The sequence below is a fragment of the Notechis scutatus genome, chromosome 13 (assembly GCF_049901735.1).
Source record: "Notechis scutatus isolate UNSWTSFEM ecotype Mainland chromosome 13, rNotScu1.2, whole genome shotgun sequence".
In the NCBI taxonomy this organism is placed as follows: Eukaryota; Metazoa; Chordata; class Lepidosauria; order Squamata; family Elapidae; genus Notechis; species Notechis scutatus.
This window is the reverse complement of record NC_142021.1, coordinates 5,064,830-5,085,886: the sequence shown is the minus strand read 5'-3', so window position 1 is coordinate 5,085,886 and position 21,057 is coordinate 5,064,830. Positions and strand designations below refer to the sequence as shown.

The 21,057-nt window shown below is 43.7% G+C and overlaps 1 long non-coding RNA gene across 1 annotated transcript in view; it reads right to left on the bottom strand.

Moving 5' to 3' along the window:
• Positions 1-627: 627 nt before the first annotated feature.
• Positions 628-21,057, bottom strand: part of LOC148129601 (uncharacterized) — a 59,460-nt gene continuing 39,030 nt past the window's right edge. The window contains exons 2-3 of the long non-coding RNA XR_015745263.1: positions 4,184-4,295; positions 628-862 (exon numbers count right to left, since the gene is read on the bottom strand). This is a non-coding gene — a long non-coding RNA (uncharacterized LOC148129601). The remainder of the gene's footprint in view (positions 863-4,183; positions 4,296-21,057) is intronic.

Sequence of the window (21,057 nt, the reverse complement as noted above, 5' to 3'; positions counted from 1 at the left end):
AGTGGCTTCTCTGTGGATTTTATATGTGGACTAGCTCTACAAAACTATGTGGTCGGGCTTAGTTTTTGGGGAGGAAAATAAGGTGGTGGGGGGGGAATGTCTCTGCCTACCAGCATCCATCGGTATTAATCTGGCTAGCGTCCTGTCAGTGTGTGAGAAAGTTGAGGGCTGTTTGGAAACTGAAACAGTATTTGCTGTGTGAGCAAGAAGAAGACAGCAAGGAGCTGAGCGTTGTTTAGCTCAACTGTTCTGTACTAAAGCTGCTTGGTGCTCTGAAACTGAAACTAAAACTCCTCCCCTCGGCTTGTGTTTTGCATTTGGAAGAGATTTCTTTTCAGGTGGGGAGGGGGAGTAGAACTCCTTAGCATCAGAGTGTGTTAATAATAATAATAATAGAGGAAATACTAAATGCTCTGATGGTCATTTCAAAAAATCCTTTCTTAGTGAGCACCTAGAAGCCAAGAGGAACATAGGTGCCAAATTTCAAGTTTGTAGGCTTTACGGTTCTGGAGATTTTGGGATGATGCATGAGTGGTATTTCGCTTTTATATATATAGATTTTTTTTCTAAAATCAAGAGTAATATTTCTGCAGAAGTGATTCCTGGATTCTTCCTCTTCCTCTTCTTCCTCTTCCTCCTCCTCCTCCCCCTCTTCTTCTTCTTCTTCCTCTTCCTCCTCTTCCTCTTCCTCTTCTTCTTCTTCTTCTTTTTCCTCTTCCTCTTCTTCCTCTTCTTCCTCTTCCTCTTCTTCCTCTTCTTCCTCTTCCTCTTCCTCTTCCTCCTCTTCCTCTTCCTCTTCCTCTTCCTCTTCCTCCTCCTCCTCCTCTTCTTTTTCTTTTCTCTCTCTTTGCAATCCTTCTTTCTGCAGTCAAACAAAAGAAAAATGAAAGGGGAAAAAACAAAACCTTTTGAGGAACAGGAGTTTTTTCATCTGCCCATTAGAAATGGCAGGATGCCTTCCTTCCATGTGTGTTCGAAACAAATAAATACAAATGTCCTTTGATGGGGAGAGAAGGGTGGGAATAAACAATCAGAGCACAGTCCGTTAAACACAAACAAATGATTGCAAAGTCATGGTTTTTTGGGGAGGGTCAGTCTCATTGTTATATGAAACACGCTCTGGAAATGTATTAATCTGGATGCTGGATGAAAAGGAGAAGGGAGGAGGAAGGAAGCGTGACACTGAACAATCAACCTTCCGTAACATTTTCTTTCCCACTGCAGCGTTCTTGGAAGTTTATTCTTCTAATTGATTTATTCTGTTAGTAGGTGGTGTGTTACATTTGTACAAATGCCTCTAGTGGGCTCATCCAACAACGTCTGGATGTGACAAAAACCAGACACGGTTGCTGGCCACGCTAGGTGGAAATGCTTAAATTCTGCAGGGAAAGCTCTCTGGATTTGGGATTTCATTATATTATTATTTTTTACAAGGGAATCAGGGAAAATTGGATGGGCCTTCCCTGTTCCATGTCTATCGATGCATTTCCAAAATATGCCTGTTATTTATAGTTAGGAGCCCTTCTATACCTTTTCATTGTGCAACCTAGTCCAGGAATGGCTGTTGGGTGTTTCGAGATGTGGCCTTTCTGAAATGTTTTGGAGTAGAATATAGAATATTCTTTATTGGCCAAGTGTGATTGGACACATAGGGGATTTGTCTGTGGTGCAGATGATCTCAGTGTGCACACAAACAACAAAGTGACAATGTCATGCTCCTGTCAGAATCTGATTCGGAGGGGGAGGCAGAGCAGCTGATAGAGAGTGGGAGTGTGGCTCCGTTGGCTGTGGGAGAAACTGGGGAAGGGCAAAGTCCAGCTGGGCAGAGCAGGGAAGAGGTAGAACAAGGGAGAGGGAATACGGAGGAAGACCATGGCCCACCCCCTCTTCATCCTAGGTCACGCAGGGAGGAATGGAGAAGGGAGCAATGTGAGTTGCGTGGCTTATGGGGGAGGAAAGGGCCCTGATTCCCTTCATTAGCTGCAGCTGGGAACACAGTGTTTAAAAAGGGAAGTTGCGCACAGCAAACTGTTGAGAGCAAATCGTGAATTATCTGGTATCATCAAAGCTTGGGGGGGAAACTGTCTTTGTGTTAGTGTCTAGTTGTTTTGGCATGCAATGCCCTATAGCGGCATCCTGAGGGGAGGGGTTGGAACAGTTTGTGTCCAGGAAGTGAGAGGTCTGTAGATATTTTCTCGGCCCTCTTTCTGACCCTTGCAGTATGCAGGTCTTCGATGGAAGGCAGGCTGGTTGCAAGATCAAGGGAGGTACTAATACCACTCTATAAAGCCTTAGTAAGACCACACCTAGAGTCCTTCATCCAGTTTTGGTCACCACATTATAAAAAAGATGTTGAGACTCTAGAAATAGTACAGAGAAGAGCAACCAGGATGATGAGGGGACTGGAGGCTAAAACATACAATGAATGGTTGCAGGAACTGGGCTTGGCTAGTCTAGTAAAGAGAAGGACCAGGGGAGACATGATAGCAGTCTTCCAATATTTGAGGGGCTGCCACAGAGAGGAAGGGGTCAAGCTATTTTCTAAAGTGTCTGTAGGCCAGACAAGGAATAATGGATGGAAACTGAACAAGGAGAGATTTAACCTGGAAACAAGGAGAAACTTTCTGACAGTGAGAACAATCAACCAATGGAACAGAAGTTGCCCTCAGAAGTTGTGGGAGCTTCATCACTGGAGACTTTCAAGAAGAGATTAGACTGCCATTTGTCAGAAATGGTGTAGGGTCTCCCACTTGGGCGGGGGGTTGGACTAGATGACCTACAAGGTCCTTTCCAACTCTGATTATCTGTAATCTGTAATTGCTTTTTCTGCACTCCTAACTATCCATTGTAGTCTGTGTCTGTCCTGTTTGGTAGCCATGCCAAATTAGACAGTTACAAAAGTACAAATAGAATAAAGAATAGGTGAGTTGGAAGGGACCTTGGAGGTGTTCTAGTCCAACCCCCTGCCCAGGCAGGAAACCCTACACCACTTCAGACAAATGGTTATCTAATATCTTCTTTAAAACTCCCAGTGTTGGAGCATTTACAACTTCTGAGGGCAAGTTCTTCCACTGATTAATTGTTCTAACTGTCAGGAAATGTCTCCTTAATTCTAAGTTGCTTCTCTCCTTGATTACTTTCCACTCATTACTTCAATAGACTCAGTAATTCCTCTGTAGAACTGTATCAGCAGCTCCTTGGGTAGTCTGTTTGTCTCAGCAGTCTATTTATGTTATGGAAGTTTATTAGTAATATGTTTTAGGAGATTTTTTGTAAAAAAAACACTTCAGGCAAAAAGAGTACCAGCAAACTTCCTAAAGAAAAACAGAAAATTACTTCCTGTTCTCATGCTTTTAAATTAAAAGTCATGACAGGTGAAGAAAAAGAGAGGAAGAGAGAATGGAATGGAATGGAATGGAATAGAATAGAATAGAATAGAATAGAATAGAATAGAATAGAATAGAATAGAATAGAATAGAATAGAATAGAATAGAATAGAATAGAATAGAATACTTTATTGGCCAAGTGTGGTTGGACACACAAGGAATTTGTGGGAATAAATGTCAGTTTTTAAGAAACTGTGTATTTCTGATCTGCCACTTCTTTGGATATCAATGGCTGGGGAGGGGAGCGGAAAGAAAGAAAGGATAGGGAAGGGAAGAGAAGAGAAAAGAAGAGAAGTAGAGAGGAGAGGAGAGGGGAGGAGGGAGAGAAGAGAAGAGAAGAGAAGAGAAGAGAAGAGAAGAGAGAGAAGAGAAGAGAGAGAAGAGAGAAGAGAAGAGAAGAGAAGAGAAGAGAAGAGAAGAGAAGAGAAGAGAGAAGAGAAGAGAAGAGAAGAAGAGAAGAGAAGAGAAGAGGTACTGGATATAACAGGAAGGCTTTAGCAACTGAGAAAAATATCTTTTTTTATTGCTTATTTTGAACATGAGCCATACTGGACAGGCAGAAGATAAAAACAGATCGCTGCATAATTCCAGGGAGATGTTTGTCTAAGATGAGTATCAGGCCCACTGAAGGTGGGAGTATGTTCAAGAAAAGAGCAGGATGCAGCCCCCAAATGAAGAGTGAATAGCTTGAAAAGATTTATCGCCATCAGAGGTCACTTTCGGGAAATGCATTGCAACTTGGAGTTTTAGAACCCTGAAATAGACAAAGGACACCAATGTAGTGAGGTTTACTTAACCATTCAGAAATCAGGCCAAGAATTGGGTGGTCCTGCTTCAAGACTCCCTTGGTGGCCTCGTATCTTCTCACTCCCTTTTTTATGGGAAGGACTTATCCTTTCAACTAGACTTCTGCAGAGATTCCAAGTGGATAAAAGTCATCGAACAAATGCCTCTCAGAGAAGACCATTGAGATGCTGGGGATGGCGGCTTGTTTTCCAAGCTTGTTGGTCAGTTTCCAAAGGTTTTGTCACCATTGGGAAGCTGCAGATGACTCAGAAAATAGCAATGTGTGGTGACACTCGTGGTCTCGAGCTTTGACACCTGAGCTGGTTAACCTTACCTTCCAAAGGAGGTAAGGCAATTCCCAAGATTGTTTTGGACCTAAAAAGTGACCGATGGGACATGTAGTTCCTGGGAAGAACTGTGGTGAGTTCCCCACATTTTCTTTCTTTTCTTTTTTTATTAAAAAAATGATGATTAATCCAATCATCGTCTATGAAGGATAGTGTCCCTGTGTGGCAGGTATGAACAACCAAGATACACATGTGAAGAGCTCAATCAGCTGTTTTGTTTCCTTTACACTGGAATCTTCTCAGACTGACCGTTTCTACCTGGGTGAGACTAGGTAAGGTTAAACAGCCTTATTGTGCCCACATAGGGATTCCAGGCTAATTCCTTATTTGACTCCTTCCCCTAGTTCAGCCAGTCTGTCTTCTCTATCCAACCCTATCGCATAAGGGATAAGGATGAAGAAAATATATTCTTGGAAACTGATATTCATAAAGTAAGGTAGAGTTAAGTCTTCCATGACATTTGATATGCCCTTAATTGCACATTCTCTTTCCCTTGTCTTCCTAACTTCACTGATGGACATCAGTGAATTTTTATTCCTTTCCATGTTGACTCAAGTTTTTTTTCAAAAGGCAAGTGGACTTTCTTTATTTTTGCTTGAAGATGTTTCGCTTCTCATCTAAGAAGCTTCTTCAGTTCTGGCTGAATAGAGGGGGGATGGGCATTCAGCCAGAACTGAAGAAACTTCTGGGATGAGAAGTGAAATGTTTTCAAGCAAAAAACACAGAAAGTCCACTTGCCTTTTGGAAAAAAGCCACCTTGGGGACAACCATGACCTGGATGACAGAGATTCTCCACAGACTTTCCATGTTGACTTTTCTTTCATCTAACCAGATGCATCTCACCGCCCCTTCTTGCCATCACCTCTACCCCACCCTCATCCCACACTTCTCAGTTGCCCTTTCCCCCTTTTTCTTTTCATGTTATTTGCCATCGGAGAATAAACTTTCACCTCAATTCCATCTGCTGCAGGGCAATGTCCCTCAGGGATCAGTCAAATATTTGTCTCTCGCCCACCGCTGCCTTGAAAGACAGGAGCGGCGGCACAAAGAGGTGGCAACACTGAGGGTGGGGAGAGGGTCAAACAGTGTGAAGTTAGGACGCTGGAGGCCGAGGCCATCAGCTGTGGGTTCACAGCTGCCTCTTGGAGAATGAAGGAGAAAAATCTGAAGCCACCAGCCAAGGATCACTACCATATGGAAGAAGTATTTGTTCATTGATTTCATTAAATTGAGATGCCAAGTATTTATTGGGTCAACCATCATATATGAGTCCTTACTTCCTTCCTTCCTTCCTTCCTTCCTTCCTTCCTTCCTTCCTTCCTTCCTTCCTTCCTTCCTTCCTATTTTCCTTCCTTCCTTCCTTCTTCCTTCCTTCCTATCTTCCTTCCTTCCTTCCTTTTTCCTTCCTTCTTCCTTCCTTCCTTCCTATCTTCCTTCCTTCCTTTCTTCCTACCTTTCTTCCTACCTACCTTCCTTCCTTCCTTCTTCCTTCCTTCCTATCTTCCTTCCTTCCTTCCTTCCTTCCTTCCTTCTTCCTTCCTTCCTATCTTCCTTCCTTCCTTCTTCCTTCCTTCCTTCCTATCTTCCTTCCTTACTACCTATCTTTTTTCCTTCCTTCCACACTTTCTGCTAATCACTCATACAGGAGCATCTCATGATCTTAGACAGGATTTTCCATCCATTCTCTGGAAGTATGAAGGTGGGACTTTCAGTACATAACAGAGTTTAGAATACAGAATTGGAAAGGACCTTGGAGGTCTTCTAGTCCAACCCCCTCTGAGCAGGAAACCATGCCAGACAAATGGCTGTCCAGTCTCTTCTTAAAAACCTCCAGTAATGGAGTTACCTGGAATAGAAGTTGTTACAGGAAGATTTGGCTTCTCCTCTCTCTTTATTCTTTAGTTCAGGGGTCTGCAACCTTGGCAACTTTATGACTTGTGGACTTCAACTTCCAGCTTTGCTGGCTGAGGAATTCTAGGAATTGAAATCCACAAGTGTTAAAGTTGCCAAGGTTGCAGACCCCTGCTTTAGTTGATGGGTACAGTACTCTAACCCAGTGTTGCCAACCAGTAGGCCAGGGACCATGGTCCATGAGAAAATTTTGGTGGTCTACAGAGAAATGTTACCCCCAAAGCACCCCCCAAAGCAATTGATCCAGGCTGCACGGAAACACAAGGCTACACCACCCACATGGTCCGTGGGAACACGAGGCTTGCGTCGCTTGCTTTGTGAACAACACGACGTAGTGAGAGGAGGGGGGGAAAGGCAGAGGGGGGAACTTGCCCCACTCGCCCCACATGCCTCGCCTGGCCTCTGGGCTGTTTCTTTCCATAGAGTCTTTGGGACCCTGCAAGGCCTCCTGCTCCAAGAGGCTGCGCCGGTGCAAAAAGTCTCACAAAGACTCATTTCTGGTGGAGTTTGGGGGAGAGAAAGAAAGACTTCTGCTGCTTCTGCTGCTTTCCTTGCATGAAGCCAAAAGTCTCTCTCTCTCTCTCTCTCCTGAGAACAGAGCTGGAGACGGTATCCTGCAATCCCAAATAAAGAATGATCGATTGGTAGAAAAATCGGACGGGAAATTTTCCTGCAGACTTTGACTGGGATTTTCCCAGGGTCTCTGGTCCACGGGATCTAAAATTATGAGTTTGGTGGTCCCTGAAGTGCAAAAGTTTGGCGACCCCTGCTCTAACCAACTCCCCTACCTCCAGTTCACACCAGGCAACCTTCTGTCCAAAGAGACAACACGCCACCTTTCAAAACACGGGGTCATGCCCATTGTTGATATGGTCCTCAGTTAAGAGGAACAATGGCTTCCATCCAAGCCATGAGCGGTGAGTGAAAACAGCCTTTGATAATGGCACGTGTTTTGTTTGCACAAGGCCAAGAGGGGAACGGAAGGGGTGACTTTAAAAGAAACCACAGGCAGCCAACCTCAAAGTAGAAAAGGGAACGCCGTAAATGAGCAAACAGACCAAAAACATTGAAAGACGTGGCCCTTACTCCAATTCAAACACGAAAAGCAAAGCAAGGAAAGTCTAATAAATGGACAATTCAGAAGCAAAATGAGTGATATAGACACCCATGTACAAGGGGGGAGCCAAATAAGTCCCCCTGTTTATAAAAAGGACTAGATATAGAATAGGGGGGGTCAAACTGGTGGCCCACAACCTGGATTTATCACATGCAGGCCGTGCCCACCTCAGCTCCATGCAGGGGAATAACGTCGCAACGGCAACATGGTGCGGCGAGTTTGACACCCATGATATAGAGAGAGTTGTCTGCTCAAACAAGGAGACCCTATACCTTCCCCAACAAAGGGCAGTCCAACCTTTTCTTGAAAACCTTCAGAGATGCAGACCCTACAACTTATTAATTGTTGGTGGTTAATTGTTCTCACTGTCAGGAAATGTCTCCTTAGTTCTAGGTTGGACAACTCTTTAATGATCTTGCACCCGTTACTTCTTGCCCTGCCCTTGGCTGCTTTGGAGAATAAGTCAACCCTGTTTTCTGTGACTGTCCCATAAGTACTGGAAGACATTATTATGTCCCCCCTAATCCTCCTCTTCGCTAGGCTAGATATATCCAGTGGTGCAGGGGTGGGATTCGAATTTTTTAACAACCGGTTCTGTGGGTGTGGCTTAGTTGGTGGGCATGGCTTGGTGGGCATGTGACTGAGTGGACATTTTCGCTCTCCTGGAGGCTCAAGGAAAGCCTCCGGAGCCAGGGGAGGCCATTTTCACTCTCCTGGAGGTTCAAGGAAAGCCTCCGGAGCCAGGGAGGCCATTTTCCTCTCCTGGAGGCTCAAGGAAAGCCTCCGGAGCCAGGGGGCCATTTTCGCTCTCCTGGAGGTTCAAGGAAAGCCTCCGGAGCCAGGGAGGCCATTTTCGCTCTCCTGGAGGTTCAAGGAAAGCCTCCGGAGCCAGGGGAGGCCATTTTCGCTCTCCTGGAGGCTCAAGGAAAGCCTCCGGAGCCAGGGAGGCCATTTTCGCTCTCCTGGAGGTTCAAGGAAAGCCTCCGGAGCCAGGGAGGCCATTTTCGCTCTCCTGGAGGTTCAAGGAAAGCCTCCGGAGCCAGGGAGGCCATTTTCACTCTCCTGGAGGCTCAAGGAAAGCCTCCGGAGCCAGGAGGCCATTTTCGCTCTCCTGGAGGTTCAAGGAAAGCCTCCGGAGCCAGGGAGGCCATTTCGCTCTCCTGGAGGCTCAAGGAAAGCCTCCGGAGCCAGGGAGGCCATTTTCACTCTCCTGGAGGCTCAAGGAAAGCCTCCGGAGCCAGGAGGCCATTTTTTCGCCCTCCTGGAGGCTCAAGGAAAGCCTCCGGAGCCAGGGGAGGCCATTTTCACTCTCCTGGAGGCTCAAGGAAAGCCTCCGGAGCCAGGGGAGGCCATTTTCGCCCTCCTGGAGGTTCAGGAAAGCCTCCGGAGCCAGGGAGGCCATTTTCACTCTCCTGGAGGCTCAAGGAAAGCCTCCGGAGCCAGGGGAGGCCATTTTCGCTCTCCTGGAGGTTCAAGGAAAGCCTCCGGAGCCAGGGGAGGCCATTTTCGCTCTCCTGGAGGCTCAAGGAAAGCCTCCGGAGCCAGGAGGCCATTTTCACTCTCCTGGAGGCTCAAGGAAAGCCTCCGGAGCCAGGGGAGGCCATTTTCGCCTCCTGGAGGCTCAAGGAAAGCCTCCGGAGCCAGGGGAGGCCATTTTCGCCCTCCTGGAGGCTCAAGGAAAGCCTCCGGAGCCAGGGAGGCCATTTTCACTCTCCTGGAGGTTCAAGGAAAGCCTCCGGAGCCAGGGAGGCCATTTTCGCCTCCTGGAGGCTCAAGGAAAGCCTCCAGAACCTGGGGAGGGCAAAAACACCTCCTCCCTGCCACAGTGGTGCAGGAGACCGACTAGACCACGCCCACCATGGCCACGCCCACCGAGCAACCAGGCAGAAAACCCTTTGCTAACATTTTTGAAGCCCAATCCTGAGCGCATAGGATATCATCCTTCGGTTGTGGCTCTTGATGGGTGCGGTGGTTTTACGTGCCTTGAACTAATTTCCCACACACATTTCCTCCCCCCACCCCGCGATTCAAATCCCCCCCTTGCTAATGCAACAACTAAGGACTTCCTGCCTGATTGGTAGGAAACAGCCCGGTTAAGTGTCATAAGATTTATTTAATTGTCCGGCTATTAGAGATAAAGGCCCAAAATAAGCAGTTGGTCGGTGGAGTGAAAGCTTTTATGCTTTTAACGGAGGTGTTGCTGCACACCAGCGCTGATTAGAATTTAAATAGCAAGGATGGTCTTAAAAATGTACGGCTGGAAATAATGGCTGGATGTGTTCGGTGGCTTAAATGACCTCTCTCTTGTTGAGAAAGCATCCGAGCCATGACTGTGACCGGAGCTGTCCCTCCATCTCCATGCACCCAGCACAAAATCCATTCAATTAAGTCACACCTATAGCATTAAAGCACCAAGTCTTCCAAATTAGAAAGCAAACCAGCTGTTTGGAAGAGAGATTCTAGAATCATGGGCTTACATTGCAGGAAAAAATCAAAGCAGGCCATTTGGATGGACCAGCTCCAACTGGTCAGGATGCATAGGTAGTCCTCAACTTACAACAGTGACTCTCTCTCCCTCTCTCCCTCTCCTTCTCCTCTCCCTCTCTCTTTTCCATTCTCTTTCCCTCTCTCTCTCCTTCCCTCTCTCATTCTCTTCCTCTCCCTCTCCCCCTCTCCTCCCTCATTTTCATTCTTTCTCACTCTCTCTCCCGCTCTCTCCCTCTCTCTCACTTTTTCTCTCCCTCTCACTCACTCCTTCTCCTTCTCTCCTCCTCTTTCCCCTCTCTCTCCCTCTCTCATTCGCTTTCTCTCTCCCTTTCTCATTCTCTCCCTTACTCATTCACATTCTCTCTCTCTTCCCTCTCATTACCTTTCTCTCTCCCTCTCTCATTCTCTCCCTCTCCCTCATTTATTCTTTCTCTCCCTCTCTCCCTCTCTTTTCCTCTCTCATTTTCTTTCTTGCTCTCTCCCTTCCATTCTCTTCCTCTTCCTCTCCATCGCTCATTCTCTTTCTCCTTCTCTCCTTCTCCCCCCTCTCTCTCTTTCTCTCTCTCTCTCTCTCCCTCTCATTCTCTTTCTTTCCTTCCCATTCCCTCCGTCTCCCCCTCTCTCTCTTCATGAAACAGTTCCCGTAAGTGCCATTTTAAAATGAACATATTGGAGCCAAATAAAAAAATTAAAAAATACCCTTGTCCAAAGGATGCAATTGCTAAGCACCTATTCCCTGTGCCTTGACCCAGCCTGGTCTGAAGCCTTGTCCTCAATCCACAGCTATTGATTGAGCTGGCATTGCTCCAGTGTTCTTCTTGGCTAAAGGCCCAGCTGAGAATTCTCCCCTTGCAATACTGATATGTTGCGTTAAGTTCTCCATTTTGGTCTTAACAATGGATGGAGAGAAGGCAGGTCCACCTTGTCTCTCCCTCCTTTCCCTCCCTCCCTCCCTCCCTCCCTCCCATTAATCCTGGTATTTCATGGGTCTTGATGGCAGCTTCCAAAATTCATATCCTCTTGGACTGAAGGGGGAAGGCAACCCGAAATGATTTACTGGCCCTCAGAGGTAGGATAGGAAACCAGATTGAGGAGGAGGTAGAGAGGAAAAGGAAGTGGCTTGGGATGTTGAGCATTTGAGGAGACCGGTACAAATGGAATTCTTCAAATCTGGCCTGTGGGAGGAAAGCAAAGTGACCCCAAAGAGTTCCTGCCCCAAACCCTTGTTTGTTTTGTTTTCTAGTTGCCTCTTCTGCCATGGGATTCCCAATATTTCCAGAATATGGTCAGGTCCTTTGCCACATGGCCTTTAAAAGAACTAAACTAAAATTTTTAACTCTTTCTATCAAGAATTGTTCCCATACAACAATTCCTAGTATAAAGGACAAGTATTCTTCGCATTCTACATTTTGCAGGGCACTTTTGAATCTTCTTCAAGATTCTCAGTTCCCCATTCAGGATCTCTTTGATATAATTTCAATCCATTATTTGTGTTCATTCATATAACCGATAACCTACTGAGAAGTCTAGCGGTTAAGGCATCAGGCTAGAAACCAGGAGAAGGGGAGTTCTAGTCTCACCTTAGGCATGAAAATCACCAGGGAGACTTTGGACCCATAACTTGGAGACTGTGAGTTGTATTCCCACCTTAGGCACAAAAACTGGTTGGGCAACTTTGAGCCAATCACCAAAAGATGGTGAGTTCTAGTCCTGCTGTAGGCATGAAAGCCAACTGGGTGACTTTGGGCCAATCACCAGGAGACTGGGAGTTCTAGTCCTGCCATAGGCATGAAAGCCAACTGGGTGACTTTGGGTCAATCACCAGGAGACAGGGAGTTCTAGTCCTGCCATAGGCATGAAAGCCAGCTGGGTGACTTTGGGTCAATCACCAGGAGACTGGGAGTTCTAGTCCTGCCATAGGCATGAAAGCCAACTGGGTGACTTTGGGCCAATCACCAGGAGACTGAGAGTTCTAGTCCTGCCATAGGCATGAAAGCCAACTGGGTGACTTTGGGCCAATCACCAGGAGACTGGGAGTTCTAGTCCTGCCTTAGGCATGACTTCCTTCCCAGATTGAATTGACCAGGTTCAGTTTGTCCGATCTTTGGGCATAAGTAAGCATACGGCAGGGTGGATAACTCTAATGAGTTCTCCTCTATTGCTTCTGGAAGGAAATAGAGGTTTTGATGGACACATTCAAGGAAGGAGCTAAGAAAGGATTTGAAAAAGTGAAGAAAGGCTGAACGAGTGTGTCCAATCACACTCTGAATAGCTGATCGGAGCAGAAGTGCTGCAAGGCAGTGTCAACAACAATTTGTTGTTGTGTTAGCTTGTGTCTTCCTGAAAGAATCAGGCTGTTTTGGGGTTGGTAGACCAGCCAGGAAAAGCTGCGGCAAAGAAGATTGCAACAAGGATGGCGAGCCACAGATAAAAGCTTGCTTGATGCACATGTAGGCAAATCTTCCATGCATGTTTCATTCAACCCATTCTTGGGTTGATCACGAAGTGGGTTGAGCCAAACTAGTTTTGAAATGAGATTATGAAGTTAGCAGGAGACTGTTTTAATTTTTTTTTTAATGAAACCAGATCAAGTCAGACTCACATAGCCCAGATAAACTGTATTGCTGTACTGTACCAGTAAGAACATAAAATATAGTAAAAATGTCGGCTGAGGTGTGTTGATGGCTGGCTTTTAAGTCATTGGCTGTCATTTGCTTGTGTTGCCCAGCCCTCACTTTGTAACTATTTGATAGGCTGGTAGTAAATCAGCCCTCCTGTTGACTGACAAAGGGCCCATTTCCCAGGCTTCAATCATTTCCATGGCTGTTTTTGTCCCGGCTCATCCGACAATCTTAGTAGCTGTGAAATTGAATGTATGTCCTTGTTCAATGCAGTGTGAGTCTACCAGTGAGTTCAGGTCTCCCTCGTCTGACTGCTCGCTTGTGTTCTTACAATCTGGTGGTTAGCTTCCTCCCCATCTGTCCTACATAGTCACAGGAGGAATCCATACAGGGGATCCAGTGGCTTTGCATTGGAAGCATCTCCCACCTCCAAGTGATCTTTACAATGTGTAATTTGTCCTCGGAGGGAAGCCTCTGGCCGGTGTGCGATGCCCACTTGCAGATCTTGGAAGCTGCGTTCCTGATGTGTGCCATGTGTTGTATCTTGTTTCTTCCTTTCTCTCCCCCCACTGTGTTTCTCTCCCCCCACCTTGTGACAAATGAGTGGTCCATTGCTCGCTGAGCCACAGAAATTTGGGGCCCACTTGTGGTCATAAGTTGGGGACTGCCTGTATTTCCCAAGGAACTGTTTCCATAAACACGATGCGTGCAACTCCGGTTGACCCTTTCAATAACAAAGCAAGCAAATTAAGATTAGCCACAGCGATGCTATGGAAGCCTGTAGTGCCAATGCTGAGGTCCTGACTTGATTTATCTTCATGTCTGGTTGAATTCCATGCATTTGGGGTTCTCTTTGGTAACCTTTTCACCTCATTACTTTTTTTTTTCTAAGGTGACTGACTGGTTGTTATAATTTATTATGAGTGCATCTTGTTTCATTCCCGTCTCCTCCAACGGAAGAAGCAGCCGGTCTTCTGGAGGTCACACACATTCTTCTCCTTCCATCGTTCTCCCTTTCCAGCTTAGATTTGTCACTTTCAAAAACCATGAATTTGGGATTTGATGCCCTTTAATTGATTTCACCCTCAACAAGTTGGACTGTCCATCACCCGTCTTCTTCATTTGGGTTGCATATCTCTGTCTCTCTCTCTCTCTCTCTGCATGTTTTCCTTTCTTCTTCATTTGTCCTTTTATTTTGGGGTCAAGCTTTCTCACATAAAATCCGTGGCCCTAGCTAGTAGCTGTCACTAACGCTCTAATCCCATTTGGGTAAATTTCGAGGAGAAGGCAGACTGCTATCATGTCATCCCTAGTTCTTCTTTTGATTAAACTGGACACACCCAATTCCAGCGACTGTTCTTCATATGTTTTAGCCTCCAGTCCCCTAATCATCTTTGAGGCTCTTCTTCTCTGTACTCTTTCTAGAGTTTCGACATTTTGATAGATGATAGATGATAAATAGAGAGATGATAGATAGATAGATAGATAGATAGATAGATAGATAGATAGATAGATAGATAGATAGATAGATAGATAGATAGATAGATAGATAGATAGATAGATAGATAGATAGATAGATAGATAGATAGATAGATAGATAGATAGATAGATGATAGATGATAGATAGATAGATAGATAGATAGATAGATAGATAGATAGATAGATAGATAGATAGATAGATAGATAGATAGATAGATAGATAGATAGATAGATAGATAGATAGATAGAAGATTTAGATAAGATAGATAGATAGATAGATAGATAGATAGATGATAGATAGATAGATAGATAGATAGATAGATGATAGATAGATAGATAGATAGATAGATGATAGATGATAGATAGATAGATAGATAGATAGATAGATAGATAGATAGATAGATAGATAGATAGATAGATAGATAGATGATAGGAGAGAGAGAAAGAGAGAGAGTGTGTATGTGTCTAGGCAGCCATGGAGGAAGGAATTGGAATAATCAGAAGTTATTTTGTAACTATGATCTATGATATATGACCTATCACTTTGTGGTTGTATGTACACTGCGAGCTTATGGACAATAAAGAATTCTATTATTCTATAATCAGAAGTCTCTCTCTCTCCCTCCCTCCTCCCCCCCTCTCCCCCCCCCATGTGTATAGATCTCTTTCTCTCTGGGTGGGGAATGCCTGTGTCAGATATCCTGCCCAATTTGAGATGTCCTGTTTGGCCAAAGGCAGTTTTAATAACCAATCTAAGCCAAATGTTTTGAGCTCCGTGCCTGGTGAGGGACTCTGACCCTTTCTGTTGTAAACAAATTGGATGCCATTTAGGTTCCAGGTGCCCCGGGAAGGAGCTGGGAGGGCGAGCAATGAAGTGGGGCTAACATTACGTTCTTTGGAGAGAGAGAGAAAAACCCAGCCTGAAGGGGAGACATTCACTCAGGTTTCCAGGTCAACACAAGCAGCAGAAGCTGGCTTCAGTTTGTAAGGAAATCAGAACAAGCCAAGCCCCCCACCCCCCACCCCCAAAGTCCACGGGACAGCAAGAAAACGGAGAGGGCAGTGAGGGTGCAGAATTGTTTCCACATTGAACCAAACACAACGGTGAACCTTTGATTTCAATTTTCCATAATTTAGCCTTACACTTCAGGGCAGAAAACCTACCCTCCTCCCTTCCGACAAAAGAAGGCTGGGTAGAAGCCAACCTGAGTTTCTCTCTTTAATAGAGATTGAATCTCTAACTTCCGAATCTTCAGATCGGCTGCACTGCCCTTGTCAAGTTGGTGAAGAGAATGAAAGAGAGTGTAGATCTGCTAAACAATTAATTCCCTTAACACTGTTCAACTATTTCCTAAGTCTGTATTACTATTAATCCTCCCGTCCTTCCTTTCATCCATCTCCTCCCACTTATGACTGTATGACTGTAACCTTGTTGCTTGTATCCTAATGATTTTTATTGACTGTTTCCTAGTATGATTTGTTTGCTTATTGTACCCTATGACTATATGCTATTTACTCTATACCCTATGACTATATAACTATGATTAAGTGTTGTACCTTGACCAGTGGTGGGATTCCAATTTTTGTACTACTGGTTCTGTGGGCGTGGCAGGGGAAGGATACTGTAAAATCTCCAGTCAGAGGCAGCATTTGCCAGTTCTCTGAACTACTCAAAATTTCCGCTACTGGTTCTCCAGAACTGGTCAGAACCTGCTGAATACCGCCTCTGTTTTTGACTCTTGAGGGGGGCAATAGGCTGACTCTGTAAACTGCTTAGAGAGGGCTGTAAAGCACTGTGAAGCAGTATATAAGTCTAAGGGCTATTGCTACTTGCAAGTCTGTTCCATTAGCTGTCTACAGCTGTTTTTTAAGCAGCTGTACGCAGCTCATGATTGCTTCATTGCATACATTGCATAAACCATGACCCCAAGGATAGGCTCAGCTGGAAAGGTGAAATCAACTGAAGCTGTGATCCTTCTTGCTCAACCCTTTCTTCATTCTGGCTTGCGTGTGCACTAATTGTTTTTGTGTGTACAGGATTGCTGGAGCTTTGCAATTCTTCCCACACTTCTGGCAACTACACGGGTGTCATTTAGCCTATATTACAGATGTAAGATAGTTAAAATGCCGGTGGTGGAAAAACCACCCAGAGAGATAAGAAAAATCAAGCAGGCACTTTCATTGACTGACTCACCCTCTTTAGCATAATGTCCCATTGGACAAAAGTGCCACCAATGGACACTTGTAAGCAGAATGGCCCACGTGTTAGCCCAGATCTCAAGTCAGAAGATTGTCCCTTTAACCAGACCCATCCATCAAATGGTGCCTGGTCAGCAATTCTTAATGTTCGTCCAGGACATTTTGGTCTTCTCACCACATGGTTCTTTTTTTAAAAAAATTTTTATTGGTTTTTAAGACAACATAGACAAACAAAACATAAAAACATCAAGCCATCTTCCATATATATGCATACAGTGTGCCGGTTGGTTTACAAATTGTTTTGTGCTTCCATTTCATAGTCTTCAATTACAATTACATTGTATATATTCTCATTTTTTCTATTTATGATCTGTTTATGTCTATCCATCTATCATCAGTACATCTATACAGTATCATCTACAGATCATACAGTATCATCCATGTGTTTATATCTATCTACCCATCTGTCTACCTAATTATCCACATCTATCTACCCATCCATCCATCCATCCATTTCTATCTACCCATCTATCTACATAACTATCCATCTATAGCTATCTATCATCTGTCTGTTTGTATGTCTATCATCTATCTATATATCCTTCTATCTCTACATATCTATCGATCAATCAATCAATCACTCTATCAATCCATCAGTCTATTGGTCTATCAATCTACTAATTTACTAGGCCTCCCAAGACCTGTTGGATTGTCTTCTCAGTTCTGTCATCAATTCAGAGACATTGATGCAATACTTGGATCAAAGTCTGCCTAGATGCTTCCAATATTAAATTAGATAGAACCCAAAATAAATAATCTTTAAGGTTACTTCCAGCATCATATCCAGTTTAAATGAGGCATGAAGCCTAAATGATACTCAATGAGGCAGGGATTTTATTTTCTGATAAACCAAGGGAAACAAACACAGTCCTCCAATTAAAATCACAACAACCCCCTTCTCAACATCTTTCTTGTTTGCTCTCCTATTTGAATTTATTTCCCAGGGAAGTGAAATATCCTGGCAAGAAAGAAACTGTTCCTATTTGGGTTGGGTTTATTGTCGCTCTTGTTTTTTTTTTCCTTTGGGTATTTATTTCTTTTTGAAAAAGAAGAATATCCAGGCTGCATCGTAAACCCAGGTCAGCTTTAATTTTATAATCGTGGGAGGGTATTTCCTTCGCTTGTCATCAGTGGCCTTGTTTCTAATTCTGCAATTTGTCCTCATCTGCTCACCGCCAGCCCATCAAGCTGGCTATGAAGACAATTCTATTTCCACATTTCTTCCTGTTCCAGACATTAGAGAGAAGCCACTGCAAGGCAATGACTGCAGGAAATAGAATTAGGGGACATATTAATTGGAGAATCAAATAGGGTTTGGTTCCAGGCCGTTTCCTCCCATAAGGCATTTGGATGCTCTTCATGCATATCCCTGTTTTTCATTAAAATATATTCTTTAATGGCAAATGTTGTTTATGCGTGGTACAATTATGGAATGATGTCAGTCCAGGGCTAGCAGAAACAAAAAAAAAATCAGGTTTTTGCATGGAGGGTAGCAGTAAGGAGATGGGGGGCAGGGATGATATTACGTTTTTGGTCTCCAACCTAGTTTCCGTTTCAGTGAATGAATAGAATAGAATAGAATAGAATAGAATAGAATAGAATAGAATAGAATAGAATAGAATAGAATAGAATAGGAAAGAAGAGGAAAGAATAGAATAGAATAGAATAGAATAGAATAGAATAGAATAGAATAGAATAGAATAGAATAGAATAGAATAGAATAGAATAGAATAGAATAGAATAACAGAGTTGGAAGGGACCTTGGAGGTCTTCTAGTCCAACCCCCTGCTTAGGCAGGAAACCCTAGACCATTTCAGACAAATGGTTATCCAATCTCTTCTTCAAAATGTCCAGTGTTGGAATATTCACAATTTCTGGAGGCAAGTTGTTCCACTGATGAATTTTGTTCTCACTGTCAGGAAATTTCCACTTAGTTCTAGGTTGCTTCTCTCCTTGGTTAGTTTCCATCCATTGCTTCTTGTTCTTCCTTCAGGTGCTTTGGAGAATAGCTTGACTCCCTCTTCTTTGGGGCAGCCCCTCAAAGCTATCCTGTCACCCCTAGTCCTTCTTTTCATCAGACTAGACATACCCAGTTCCAGCTACCATTCTTTATATGTTTTGGCCTCCAGCCCCCTAATCATCCTGGTTGCTCTTCTCTGCACTCTTTCCAGAGCCTCAACACCTTTTCTTTTTTTTAATATCGTGGTGACCAAAACTGGATGTTATATTCCAAGCATGGCCTCATTACCAAGGCATTTTAAAGTGGCATTAACACTTCATGTGATCTTGATTCTATCCTTCTGTTTATGCAGCCTAGAACTGTGTTGGCTTTTTTGGCAGCTGCAGCACACAGCTGGCTCATATTGAAATGATTGTCCACTAAGTTACCACTGTTGAGCGAGATACTCCCTATGCTGTACCTGTGCATTTGGTTTTCCTTGCCTAAATGTACTTTTTTCACCATTTGTAAGATAGCGCCCAATGTTCAGAAACAATGTTATTGTTTCAACCATTAGCTTTTTCTTCTTCTTTTTTTGTGTGTGGACATCTTATCATCCTATCAACTTTCCCTATGACCATTCATTGTCTCCTCCCCATAGCCTTAAATTTAAGCATATGTCCTTCTCATTTTGCTCGCCTCTCAAATGCCTAGTCATTTCCCTACTAAGTATTGATTTGGTGTGGTTTATGTGGTCCCAAGAATCTACTTGGATGAAATGTGCCCTTGTTGAAGTCTCTTTGTGGTCTTTTCACTGTTTATGAAATGACCAGGAGAACCGACAGGGCAACAGGAGGTGAGCTGCAGCATGGGTGGTCATGACCATAATTACCAATTTGTATGTTCAGATGCAAAATAACATTATGTTAACTAAAGAGAATAATGGTGTTTAGATGAGGAGAATTGGGATTTAGGAGAAACCCCTATGTTATTTCCTTTGCAACCAATGATGGACTTTCAGATGCAATCTGAAAGACCTGAAGTGTAATTTGATGCTTAGAATTTAAAAAACAACAACAACCACATCAACAATGCACAACTCCTCAAAATATATGGAAAGAGAGGAAGCTATGCCGGGAAGGGGAAAGAGAAATTGGGTTGAACGAAAGGGGTGGAATGACCAAGATGGTGTACAAATCTTCTTCAAAGTCTTCCTCGTTTGAGCATTAGTACTTTTCATAGCTTTGGAGGTTGTAGAACACTGTAAAACCCAGTCAAAGGAATGATAAAATTGGCCTCAAATGCTATTTCATAAAACATCCCCACATTGGTAAGCAGATTGGATAAGGGATTTCTGCCAATTTCTCCAAAAATAAGGAGAACATTTTCCCAGCATTTCTCCATGGAAGGATTGTAGCACTCTCAAAAATCTCTGGAGATGTCATTTCCACAATGGATGATTGGTTGGAAAAACTGACAGAACTAGCAGAGAAGGATAAATTGATTGCCTTAATCAGGAATACATTCAATTTTGTTTTGACTGGGATTTTGTGCTTGAGATGGGGAGGGGAATGAAACTTTGATTTTGGCTTTGGCTGATTAGATAAATGTTATTACAGAAATAGCGAGTACATATTAAGTATGTAAAAATAAAATGTTGAGGCTGTAATGTATCCTATTCTATTGTTCTAAAAAGAGTCAGTAGTCAATGCTTCTCTTTCTTTTCTTTCCTCCCTTTATCCTACACTTTTCCCCTTCCCCTTTTCCTCTCCCTTTCCCCCACTATTTTCATTTTCCTTTATATTTTATATCTTGATAAACTTAATTTAAAAAAAATGCACAGAACAACTTCTGGAGATGTTGGGTTGGGTGGCTGATGGTTGGAGAAAGGATTTTTGGTTACATCTTTGGTTACATCTTTCCACCATTATGCACGAGTAAGCAACCAACCCACTTATAATCAGATGGGCCGCATATTAATTTAAGCTACTTCTCTTTTCTGTGTCAGCCAGAAACCGGATGTTCCAGAATTGCAATATATCTGAGATGTAGGGAGAAGAGCAGGCAGAAAAAGGATGGGGGTGGAGTGCAGCATGTCATCAGCGTAGAATCTTTACATTACCATACATGGTCTGAGTTCAACCCTTACTGAATTCCATTGACCCTTGCTTGATGCCAATTTAGGGTTCAACTTTAGTTGACTTAAATTCTTGTGTGGAAGCTTAAATAAATCATCTATAACCTGACAGATGGTCCTGATTCTTGGCACCTGACACTTTATGGTGAAGGCTGGCTAGGGAATTCTGGGAATTGCAGTCTTTAAAGTTTGCAAAGAAAAACGCCAATTTATAGCTTAAACTTTAGTTTGGTTCTCCAAACACTTGCTTCCTGGTTTAATTTTTTTTTCCTTCTTGGCTTCTCCAGAACAGCTGCTATAGCTACAGCCTTGCCATGACAATAAATCAGCTGCAATGAAGTTGCCCCCTGGTCCATAAATTTCCTTCAAAATTCCCCTCTGTGGATCTAGCTATCAAGTATCTGCTGAGTGTTCTGTATCCAACACTCAGCTCTGCTTTCTTTGACATACACCTGGATTCGATCTATGATAATCCTCGATGCTTAAGTGCTAGTGAAATTTAATCGGTGACATTCAAGATTGGATGACCTATATTTTACAGTCAGAGGAATGCAATGTTTGAAATACATTCTAGAGTTTTGTTCGGTG